Genomic DNA, 12787 nt, shown 5'->3' with positions numbered 1-12787 from the left:
ATCCCAGTGAGGCTGTGAGTGAAAATGAGCTTGGTGGTCTCCTCCTTGCCTCAGTTTTCCCACTAGTTTGCAAATTGTCACAGTTCACTGTAATTGGCAGCCTCTGCTTCCAAAAGGCTAAGAGCTGGATTAGCAGGTTTGCTGCGGGTCAGGATTGAGATGCCTGGGCTGAGCTGCGTGGGGAGGTTTGCACACGCCTGGCTTGGGGCCCTCACATTTCTAAACACTGGAGGAGGCAAGAAGGGGAACAAAGCTGGGGATTGGAAAGGATCTACATGCTAAACTGTAGGAGAGGGATGGTATGAAACAAATATCTGATTCTCTCCCAACTTAGTATGAATTAAATATTGGGGGGAAATCCTGCTGTCCTCCCTGCAGCTGTGGAAGGCACTGGATGCAACAGGATTGCTGCTGGGGAAGGAAGATTCAAGGAGCCTGCCCCAGGGGTCCATCCCTGCTTCCCAGCACAGACCACAGACAATGGTCTCCGTAGGGATTCCTTGCTCAGAGGTAGGATGTGGAACTGAGGAGCCAATGGATCCAGTGGAATGTGTGTGTATGAGAGGGGGCAGCCCTGAAGCTACTTTGCTGCTGTGGGAAGAAGACTGATATTCATGTCACCCCCACCTGGATTTTTCCAACTAGGGCTGTCACCTCTCAGGTACAAAAACCCAGGACCTCCATGATGATCCTGAGCCCCTAAAACCAGACAGCTGGCAGTGTGTCCTGAGCCCCCACCACAGATTCCCCAGGACAGCAACCTCATAAGGAACAATCCTGGTAAAGCCTGGACAGGTGGCAACCCTATTGCCAGCTTGTGGAGTGCCAGACTGAGCCTCGTTGGGGTCCTAGCAAAGGGGTTACAACTGTCATGGCTACCAGAGCCCTCTGACACCATCTCCCAGCAAGCTCAGCATCAGGGATGGAGACAGAATGGACTAGAAACTTCTGCTGAGGCCAACAGGCAGGCTTCTGCATGGGGTGCTCTGGACAAGCTGTTTGCTGGGCACACGATGAGCCAGGGCGGCTCAGCCCCTGGGGTGAGAGAACAGCCTGGCTAAGAGACTGTTTAGTTAAGTTTCAGCTCTGAGTTTGGGAGCTGCGAGAAGCAAAGCAGCTCAGGGAATCTCTGCTTGACTCCCCCTCTGTGTGCAAAGGGGACATCTTTGCATTGCTGTGGGATCCGGTTGCATGGGATCAGGCAGCTCCAGCCCAGCAGAGACCAGTGTCAGAGTGGCAGGGAACCAACCCAGGGCCAGCTACCAAGAGCCAGATGAGACCCCAATAGGACACGAGACCAGGAAGCCAGAAGAGGACCCTGCCCCACCCAGGGGAGGAGACACAGTAAATGGACCCTTCTTGTTTCAGCTGTTCACAGCCCTGTGGCACTTGTCTCCAGTGTTCCATTTGCCTGGCACCTTCCAGATGGGACACGGAGGGGTTGGGAGGTAGGGAATGCATTGATGCTCAGTACCTGTCAGCCCTGACCCTTTTCTTCTCCAGAATCTATGTTCCTGCTCCCGGTAAAGGCCCCTTTGTTACACTGTTATTTTGGGTGTCATTCTTTTGCTGGGGTTTGTATTAATGTACTTTGGTGTTTCTTGTGCACCGGATTTTATACTTCTTGCCCGTTAGCGGCATTGTGCCGTATCCCAGTACCCCTTGTGTCCCGGGCCCAAGACTTGGGCGGAGGTGCCGGGAGTCAGAAAAATGAAGAACCCAGGACCCAGCCCATGTGAGGAGAGGGGAGAAGCTGCTACACATAGCAAGCACCAGGGAGAAGGCTTGAGCCAGGCCTTGGGGAAGGAGCTACAAACACTCACAGACCTGGCTCCTGCACAGCCCTGGTGAATGTGCTGGGGAGAGGAATTGGGTGGCATTTTGATATCTTTCCCTAGGTCACTTCTATGGCCCTTGTGACCACAGTCTTGGAGTGCCGCACACTTATTAATGGATTTTAGTCTCACAACACCTCAGTGAGGGAGGGCAGTCCAATGTCCCCCATTTTCCTAAGGCACGGTGACTTTGCCCAAGGTCACATAGGAAATCCCTGGCTGAGTGGGGAACTGAACCCAGTCCAATATCCCAACCCCAGGACAGGTACCTTAGAGATAGATTGAAAGGTCCCTGTTGGACCAAGATTGGTAGGATGTCTCTTTAACCTATTTTTCTTTAATGTCTCATTGCAAAGAATAAAAATGTCAGAACAAAGCTCTATCCTATGGAAAGCTATCTGCAAATTAGAAATATTAAACACGTGTACAGAGTGGGATAAATCAACCACCGCTGCACCTCGCTGACTTGACTGCTACTACTTCGAGCATGAATATGACTTATTGGGACCCTGCTGCAATGTATATGATCTGGGCCAGGACATTTTTGTTTTCTTTTTAAAGAGGTTAGTTATCAGCAACATTTTGGCAGTATAAAGGAAAATACCTGTGAAAATACCTCCACAAAATTCCTGTGTTGTTTGCAAGATCATTTACCCTGTCACACAATTTCAGGGTGGGGATTCTTAGTTCAAACAAAATGGGAGACACTTTCAAAAGCATATATGCCAGGGGTAGGCAAACTTTTTGGCCTGAGGGCCACATCGGGGTGCGAAACTGTATGGAGGGCCAGGTAGGGAAGGCTGTGCCTCCCTAAACAGCCTGGCCCCCACCCCTTATCTGCCCCCTCCCACTTTCCGCCCCCTTACTGCCCTCCTTGGAACCCTCGACCCATCCAACCCCGCACTGCTCCTTGTCCCTTGACCGCCCCCTACCCCTATCCAACCCCCCCTGCTCCCTGTCCCCTGACTTCACCGACCCCTATCCACACCTCCACCCCCTGACAGCCCACCCTGGGACTCCCATGCCTATCCAATCCCCCCTTTTCCCCATCCCCTGACTGCCTCCCCAGAACCTCTGCCCCATCCAACCGCCCCCTGATCACACCCCCCCAGAACCTCTGCTCCCTGTTCCCTGTCCCCTGACTGCCCCCTGAGAACCCTGCCCCTTATTCACCCACCCCCACTCCCTGCCCCCTTACCATGTGGCTCAGAGCAGCAGGAGCTCACAGCCCTGCCGCCCAGCTGGAGCCAGCCATGCCGCCACGCTGCCCGGCAGAAGCGGCGGGCCAGAGTGCTGGTGGTGCGGCGAGGTGAGGCTGCAGGGGAGGGGGGACAGCAGGGGAGGGGCCAGGGGTGAGCCTCCCCAGCCGGGAGCTCAAGGGCCAGGCAGGACAGTCCTGCGGGCCAGATGTGGCCCGCAGGCTGTAGTTTGCCCACCTCTGATATGTGCAGTCAGGTGCCAAACTCCCAGTGAAAGTCAATGAATTGTAAACGTGCTTATTTAGTATGCTCTTGGGGAGGGGGAATAATCTTTTTGTTCTGTGTTTGTACAGCACCTAGCGCAATGGGGTCTTGGTCCATGACTAGGGCTCCCAGATGCTACCACTTTATTAATAATATTGGGAGTTAGGTGCTTACCTGCCATTGGTGCCTTTGAAAATCTCCCCCCAATGTGTTTTGCAGGCAGTATGAGGACTCATACCATGTCCTGTATTGTGTGCTGCCTGCCCTGGACAGTTTCTCTTCATTACCAGAGATGAGAATTTAAAAAAAAAAAAAGTTTCCTGCTATATTTGGTCCAAGAAACCCCTGCCGCGATCACGGCTCTCAGAAAAAGAACACAACAACTCTTTCCAGTTCAGCCTGTCATCTTGCCAAGAATGCTGTTTAGATTAATACAAACACCATCAGTCTATTTAATTGAATTGCATTTAGAAGAGACATGGGCGAGAATGAAAAGTGATTTGTGGATGCTGTACCAACAAATGTTCCAGAGAACACATGACACATTTTTACACAACAAAGGAGTGGCGAGGGCAGTATGAGGAACCAGCAGAAACACTGTACCTAGGAAAAAAAACAACCTAGAGAAGCGGCTTTTAGTGTAGAAACTAGAGTGTATTCAAGCTCCTGCAAAGCTGCTGACACAGGCAGCCGCTGATGGAAATCCAACAGAACCTGTTATCTCCATGTTATAATATCGACAGTGTAAAGGATCTTTTCATTTAGAAATTCATTTTAAAGTGATAGTGACGAGTGAGTCCCTATTTCTGAAATCCATTAGAGCTTGAGAGAATTCCCTTCTTCAGGCCCTGATATGGCTTTTGCTTATGCTAGGAGAAATCTGGAGTGACTCCACTGAAGCCAATGGACTTGGCTGGTACAGATGAGAGGATGATCAGGCCCACAGTTATCTTGGTCACAAAGCAACTTTGAAGGAGTGAACATGCCCATATGCTGAGAGCTGCCAGCGTTACACCAATCAAATCAAATGGTCTCCTTACGGGCAGGGTGATGGGGGACAAAAGGGGTACAAAAGCAGCAAACTTCCTAAGTGATTGCAGGAGCTGGAGGAGGTATGGTTCATGGAATCTGGGCTGAATGAAGCAGGGTCTCTTGGCAATTTCTTACCCACAGGGCCCTTGCAATCTCGCTACAAAAATGGATCTCTTCAAAGCTGTATATTCTAAGGGACCAAACAAGGAATTCTGGAGTTACTCAGACTGTAATGTCTAAGCCCATAATAAATCATAGAGGGCTTGATTGTGCCCTGTAGGCACAGCACCGTGTTGGGGAAGGGACAGTGCTGCATTGCTTCGGGGGGAGCCCAGACACACTGGGATGCAGACTGCCTCCTGGAGCTTCGCAGTGCATACAGGTGAGCACAGACTGTTACATTCCTTTTTAACACCCCTAGCCCCTGTGTGCGGGACTGGCTGGGGTACTAGAAGGGGGAACCATGGCTCCACCTGCTCTTCCTCACCTCATTTGGGCATCCCAGTGGGCAGAATTAGGGATCATTTCTGCCTGGCTTTCACATGGGCAACACAAATGGGAAGGCTCTTCTTCCCCTCCCCTGAATGCTCATACAAGGGCTAGGCCAAAATCTAGGAAATCCAGGCATAAATGACCTCATCTGAATGTACCGGTATAACACACGGCCTGCCTGCGAAGCAGGGTTGCAGAATAGCGCACTGTGCAATCAAATGAATGTGTATGTTCAGCTCCTACAGCACAAATGCATAAATCCTTTGCACTATCGTAAAAATGCCAAAAAAATATTTTAAAAAAATCAGGCTGAATGTCTAATAAGCACACAGGGCTTGGTTCTGCGCCCCCTTACCGGCCACAAGTAGTCTCACCGATCGCAAGGAGAGTACTCTGAGAGCCAGGTACTACTCAGCAGGAGGAAACGGGACAGGATCACGCCTGTAATAAAGAAATCAGGGAAGGATGGTTCAGCTGTGAGGGTGCTAGACTGGGACTTTGGAGACCCATATTCAATTTCCTGCGGCACCATCAACTTGCTGTGTGGCCCTGGGCAAGTCACTTAGTCTCTCTGAACCTCAGTTCCCCAGCTGAGAAATGAGGGCAGCAGCAGTGTCCTATCTCACAGGGGTCTGGTGAGGTTAACAGGTTAAAGGATGCAAGATGCTCTGATTATACAGCAACAGGAGACATATAAATATAATAGATAAAAATATAAAGTCTCTCTGAACCGATGCTGTGTTAATATACTGAATAAATATTGTTCTTAGCTGTTGCAACTGCCAGGTTTATGAGCCAAATGAAAGCAAAGCCCAGGAAGATATTTTTAGTGTGCTGAATAAATATTAAGCAAGATACACGTTTTTAAACTTAGCTTATGCCCAAATAAATTTGTTAGTCTCTAAGGCACCACAAAGACTCCTCGTTGTTTTTAAACTAAACACCCAATAGTATACTTTCTACCTTTTTTGTGCAGAAAAAGCTAGTTTCTCTAGGAGATAGGAAGAGGAGGACTGCACTCTGCTACCAAATCATAGGAAATACCACAACAAGAACATGACTAGGGCCAAATCCTCCTCACCTTCTCCATGTGAATGGTCTCATTGACTCTAATGGAAAACAGGGGTGGGTGCTCAACACCTCTGAAAAATTCAGGACCTTCATTTAGGTACCCAAGTGGATTTAGGTGGCTAACTGTAGGCACCCACATTAGAAAATACAGGCCCAAGCACTTGCCGAGTGCCACACACTGGAAGAGTGACAAAGATGGGAACAGAACCCAGGTCGCCCGACTCAAAAACGATCTGATAGCCTTGCTGCTGAACCCCCTGTCCCCGCAATACCTCTGTGGCTAGCACTCAAACATTTGTAGAGCTGTTTTTCTATGTTCGATCTCATGGGATCGAAGATGGTCCTGACCCAAAGCCCACTGAAATTAATGGGCGTCTTTCTAGTGACCTCAGTGGAGCAAAGCCCATCAGGCTTATACAGTAGTAGAATTTAAGAGGCTCCAAAAGGAGTTTGCATTGTTTGTACTGGGTCCTGTATGTGTGTTGCTAAAATTACAATTTTTTCCAGGAGATAAGAATTTGGTATTTCACGTTATGCCCCCACATCTACAAAGGTTCCAGCGCCCTTGGCTGGTGCTACTCAGAACTGGACTCTAATGGCCTCCGTGCCCAGGCCCTATCGGGTCAGGTATGTTTTAACCCAGGGGAGAATATTGCTGTTGGGGATTGTGTCTCATACTCACAATGAAGGTTACATTCCACCCACTTTCTGGTTTACTGATTTCCCAGCTGAATACAGGACAGAAAATGAGACTGAGCCTGTTGTAATAGGTGAGAATGTAGAGGCACCACGGTCAGAATCAAACAGGGCCGCTGAAGGTGGAAAAATACAAAGGAACATGAAGGGAAGGGAAGGGAAGACACAATAGTCTGGCTGGTTACTTGACATCTGAATTACAGCAATTACCCACCTACTCCTTTATCACTTTGCAGCTCCATCCTGCCCTCCTTACACGGGCACAACTCCAAAATGAAATCAGTGGGAGTTTCGCCAGAATAAAGAAAGGGAGGATTAACCCCCTCAGGTGCCAAGGGCCCACATGTGCTACCAGAAGGCAAATGAGGGACACAAATCCCATTGGCTTGGCTAGAATTGCCAGTGGGCTCACAAGAAGGAGAGGAATGAAATATTTTCATTGCATCTTCCTCATTTATTTTTAATGTATGGGCCTGTGGAGGGGGTTCGTCGGGGTTCATCCCTCTCCAGGGCGGAGGGGAACTACACTGCCACCCTTAGTCCTTGCATGGCCCCTCGGGGAATTGGTCTGGCTGCAGGAGTCCTGGCTCAAGCCATCTGGCAGGGGGCTAATCACACACAGGTAACCATTAGCAGATGATAAGCCCAGGCCCTGGGTCAGGGCAGGGCAGTAAAGAGTCACATCTCAGGCCCTCAGGCAGGGGCTGAACAGCAGTTTATATAGTCAACAGGCCCAGGCCCTAGGTCAGGGCGGGGCAGCAATGAGTTCAAGGCTCAGGCAGGGGCTGAGCAAACTCAGGTAGATAGCACACCTAGGCTTCAGGCTCCGAGCGGCCTGGGAGAGGGAGAGACTGCCACCCACTCATCAAGGTGTTATCCTTAGGGGCGTCAATCACCATTGGATCCTTGGGGTAGCTGGCGAGGGATAGGCTCAGTGACTCTTCTGGGTAGCAGGCAAGGGGTAGGCTTGGCAACTCTCCCACACGCTGATCTGCATCGAGTATTGGCCAGTCAGGCCAGTCTCCAGGTCCACCGCTGGTTGCTGGAATCTCCCCAGCGGGAGCTGGGATGGAGGCATCTGGCCTCTCAAGTAAGCTCTGGGGGTGGGCTCTTCCTGTCCAGCCTCTGACCATCTGAGGGGTGCGCTTGGAGTGCTCTGGCTCTGCCCACTCTGGTGTCTGGCAGAGCTCGTCCCTCTCCGGGGCACTGGGGAACCACACTGCCTCCCTACAGGGCCATTAAGGCTAACCTGGGACATCAACTGGCTCCAATCCTAACCCTAGCCCAAGCCCACAATCTGGCCCCAAGCCATTCCTTAAAAAAAACCCTGTTGAATTTAATAGAAAAAGGTAGCCATTCTATAGACCTTTTGAATAATCCTGTTTTACCTAATAGCTAATTCTATCCCTGCTATAGAAGTCCATAGATTTCCACAGAATTCCACTTCCTTCCTATAGAAGGAATCCCATTCTCTATTAAATTCTCCAGGTGTTTGGAGTAGTTTCTATGGAATCCTCTCTATTGAATGCTATAGGACTTTTCCATAAGGGATTATTCCCCAAGAACTTTTTCTATCTTTTATCTTTATTTTCAGTCTAAGCACGCCCTGCCTTTGAAGCTGGTCCTGCAGAGGAGGAAAATAAAACATGCTTAGGAGAGAGAGTAAAAGAACTGTGTCCCAGAGCAGGTAAGGAAAGTAAACGCTGCATTTTGCATGGGCTCGTTCACCATGGTTATGTCGACAGTGTAGTCAGAAGGTGGGATTGCAGCATGTGTAAGCACACCTCAGCTAGCTTTTCATAGAATAGAATATCAGGGTTGGAAGGGACCTCAGAAGGTCATCTATTCCAACCCCCTGCTTAATGCAGGACTAATCCCCAATTTTTGCCCCAGATCCTTAAATGGCCCCCTCAAGGATTGAACTCACAACCCTGGGTTTACCAGGCTAATGCTCAAACCACTGAGCTATCCCTCCCCCCTTGATCTAGTGGCGGCTGCTCCAGTGTGTACCCAGAGTCCTGGGTGGGTGGGGCTAAGTCCTGCATCCACCTGTGCTGCCAGTGTGACTGCTATTGCTACTAATCTAGCCAACCCAAAGCTAGCTTGGGTATGTCTATATGTCCTGCAGTAACACCTCCCCGCTGCACTGTAGACGTACCCTGTGAACTCACGCCTACCCTCTGGGGCTGGGACACTGCAAGTAACTTGTGTCATGGGAGGCGAATGGAGAAAGTAGAACGATACTAGATTCTGGTTCTAAGCCCCTCCTGTCCCCTTCTGTAACTGACCCAGATTTGAAGTAAGTGTTAAAAACAGCAACTTCTTTATAAAATAGTGGGCGATGAGCTTTTGGCTGTGGATGTGTGTGTGCAGGATCCCTTGAGCCACGTGGCAGGCAGTCGCAAGTATCAGCCCAGACTCATAGACTTTAAGGTCAGAAGGGACCATTGTGATCATCTAGTTTGACCTCTTGCACGTTGCAGGCCACAGAACCTGCACAATCACACTTGTATAGCAAACTGCCTCAGATAAGACCAGACTCCCATCTTGCTTACACCAGTGTAAATCCAGAGTAATCCCACTGACGCAAATGGAGTTACAACAGATAGATTCGTTCGGTGGAATTACCCTGGATTTACACTGGTATAAACAAGATGAGAATCTTGGCACACAATCAAGGCACACGAGAGACCTTCCAATGCTAAATGTGTTTACTATAGTAAACAATGGATATTAACACACAGGGCCGAATATTTCTGTCCTGAGCCCTTACCAAGGCAAATCTCCCATGAAAGTGAGTTTTGCGTGTGTAAAGGAATCAGGATTTGACTCATAAGCAAATAAATAGTATATATTTGTATGTGCTCCTGCCTGGAACCTCTGAGTAAGCCCTGTTGTGCAGAGCACTGAGGAAACACGACATAAGAGGATGTTCCTGCAATAGTCTTCATACCTTTCCTTACCAAGGACTTGTACTATAGCACAGCCATGCTGACACAACGCGGCATCAAGTAACAGCAGGTTATCGTGGCACCTTCCCCTTTATAATTGGAGTTTAGTGCTTTCACACACAAGAGCTCCCAATAGGCATAGCCACATACTTCCACATGTCATCTTTGCCATAAAGCTGACTTCTTTGCATAAAAATCGATGAGTTGTGATGAGTTGTCTATTGCGGTGAAAGAAACAGATATGAGTGACAAAATGGATTCCTTTGGAAGGGATGTGACCTGCAGATGGAGCTCAAACTTTTCAAACCTGGGTGCCTAAAGCTGGGTAATTTAGGCGCATAGGTGGAAGAGGCTTTTAAAGGTTCTGAGTGCTTTTTTCAGCTGCCCCTGACACCAAGTTTCCAACCTGGGAAAAGGTCTTGGGTTCATGGCAAAATTTCCCATAAAGATTTTTTTTAAACATTACTGGGAGCTGCAGGTAGCTCAGCACCTAAGAAAATCAGACCTCACAAGATGCCTGCATGTGGATTTCAGAACTTAATTTTAACCAACATTTTGTCCTGCATACTACACCTAAGCAAAAAAAGTGACATCAACAATTAACATGAGACACAAACTGAGTAGAAAGGAATGAGAAAACCAGACCTGAGGAAGAACTCTGTGTAGCTCGAAAGCTTCTTTCTTGCATCAGCAGAAGTTGGTTCAATAAATTATATTACCTCCCCAACCTTGTGTCTCTAATATCCTGAGACCAACATGGCTATAAAAGCACAGCGAAAAATAATTAGGCACATACTTATTATTCTTAGAACCCTTTTCAGAAGCATCTTAGAGCTCATAAGCGAAAGTCTAGTGAAGAGATACAATATTGGGAGAAAAAAAATTCTGTTTGGATTTGAAAATGAGGATTGAGTCTGACAACTGGATTATTTTGAGTAGAGAATTCCAAGAGAGGCTAAACCAACAAAAACTCTATAACTCAAACATAGACATTAATTCTGAGCCTGTTTTCTGCCCAATCATTTAGAATAAAATAATCTTCCTTCTAATACCCAATAAAAAGGAGGGTGGGCGTGGAAATCCAAAGATCACTTTTACTACCCAATGAATAACATCAATGCTAGTGTAAAACAGTAAGCGCTTGTTCTTCCATCGTTACTCACATTGGTACTTCCTGCTGAGGTTACTCAAGTAAGGCTGTCATAAATATAAAGGGAAGGGTAAACACCTTTAAATCCCTCCTGGCCAGAGGAAAAAACCCTTTCACCTGTAAAGGGTTAAGAAGCCAGAATAACCTTGCTGGCACCTGACCAAAATGACCAATGAGGAGACAAGATACTTTCAAAGCTGGGGTGGTGGGGGGGGGAGAAACAAAGGTTCTCTCTGTCTGTGTGATGCTTTTGCCGGGAACAGAAAAGGAATAGAGTCTTAGAACTTCGGAAGTAATCTAGCTAGATATGCGTTAGATTCTGTTTTGTTTAAATTGCTGATAAAATAAGTTGTGCTGAATGGAATGTATATTCCTGTTTTTGTGTCTTTTTGTAACTTAAGGTTTTGCCTAGAGGGATTCTCTATGTTTTGAATCTGAGTACCCTGTTAGGTATTTACCATCCTGATTTTACAGAGGTGATTCTTTTATTTTTATTCTTCAATTAAAATTCTTCTTTTAAGAACCTGATTGCCTTTTCATTGGTCTTAAGATCCAAGGGTTTGGGTCTGTGTTCACCTATGCAAATTGGTGAGGATTTTTATCAAGCCTTCCCCAGGAAAGGGGATGTAGGGTTTGGGAGGATTTTGGGGGGAAAGATGTTTCCAAACAGGCTCTTTCCCGGTTATATATTTGTTAGACGCTTGGTGGTGGCAGCAATAAAGTCCAAGTGCAAAAGGTAAATAGTTTGTACCTTGGGGAAGTTTTAACCTAAGCTGGTAAAAATAAGCTTAGGGGGTTTTCATGCAGGTCCCCACATCTATACCCTAGAGTTCAGAGTGGGGAAGGAACCTTGACAAAGGCACTGCTCAATGTAAGAGTGGCAGGACTGGACCTTAAATAAACAGAAAGTCATAAATCAGATTAGTTTCATGTTTACATGATGTTTTCCCAACCTCTGTTTCTTAATGTACATCCAGAGTTTGATGGAAACACTACCACTATATTCTAATGGGTATAAGGAGGTATTTCCAAGAACTCCCCTAACTTCCAGTATTGTCAACAGGAGCTACCCACCCACGAGGCTACAGTTTCTGCTAGTGTAAACTCATGCAGCTCCATTAACTGAGACAGAGAATTTGGCCCATCAAATGCAGAACAGATCCTTGTGGCAGCTGTAAAAAAACAAGCCTTTCCCTCTTTCAAAGTCTCTTATCGAAGTCTGACCATTCTGTGCTTTCAGATCCGAAAGGCCTACTGTCAAGAAACTAAGGCTAGAATTCACAAAGGCACCTAAGAGAATTAGGCACCCAAATGACATTGAACTTCACGGGCAGTTGGGTTCCCAAACCCTGTAAATCCCTCTTGAAAATCTTAGCCTTAAATAGAGAATCTAGCCTACCATCAGGAACATCTATTGGACGCTCTCCCATGAAAGTATGAATCCATCCTAAATCCTTATGCTCACAAGCTATTGATTACACAGTGAAGAAAACTGATCCTATCATGTTAGCTCCTTACTTGCCAACTCTTTTGACGCTGAACTGTGCCCACTCACTAACTTCACTGTTTGGCCTCAAAGGGCCTGAATCAAAGCCCACTGACGTAAATGGGAATCTTCATTTTGACTTCAGACCAATGAAGGTACATAATCCTTCAGGGAATCAGTGCCCTATTGTTTGGTCTTGCTAATTAGTCCTTTGTCTAGTAGACTGTTTCTGAGTGTTCTTTATCACCTTGGAAAACACACCCATCTCCTAAACATATGAGATATACTGAGAAAAATAAATTTGCTGGATCCTTCCTGTCTTGAATATTCTGGTTTTAACCAAACTTCAGCACTTCTACGTTGTGATTAGGTTTCACATCATTTCTATCCTTATCCCCCTCCATTACCTGAGTCAGGTATATCCCTTTTCCTTAGACAGCAAAATCATAGACTTTAAGGTCAGAAGGGACCATTGTAATCATCTAGTCTGACCTCCTGCACAACACAGGCCACGGAATCTCACCCACCAACTCCTGTAATAAACCCCTAACTTATGTCTGAGCTATTGAAGTCCTCAAATCGTGGTTTAAAGACTTCAAGGTGCAGAGAAT

The sequence above is a fragment of the Caretta caretta genome, chromosome 13, assembly GCF_965140235.1.
Source record: "Caretta caretta isolate rCarCar2 chromosome 13, rCarCar1.hap1, whole genome shotgun sequence".
Lineage (NCBI taxonomy): Eukaryota > Metazoa > Chordata > Testudines > Cheloniidae > Caretta > Caretta caretta.
Note: the sequence above shows the minus strand (reverse complement) of the source record.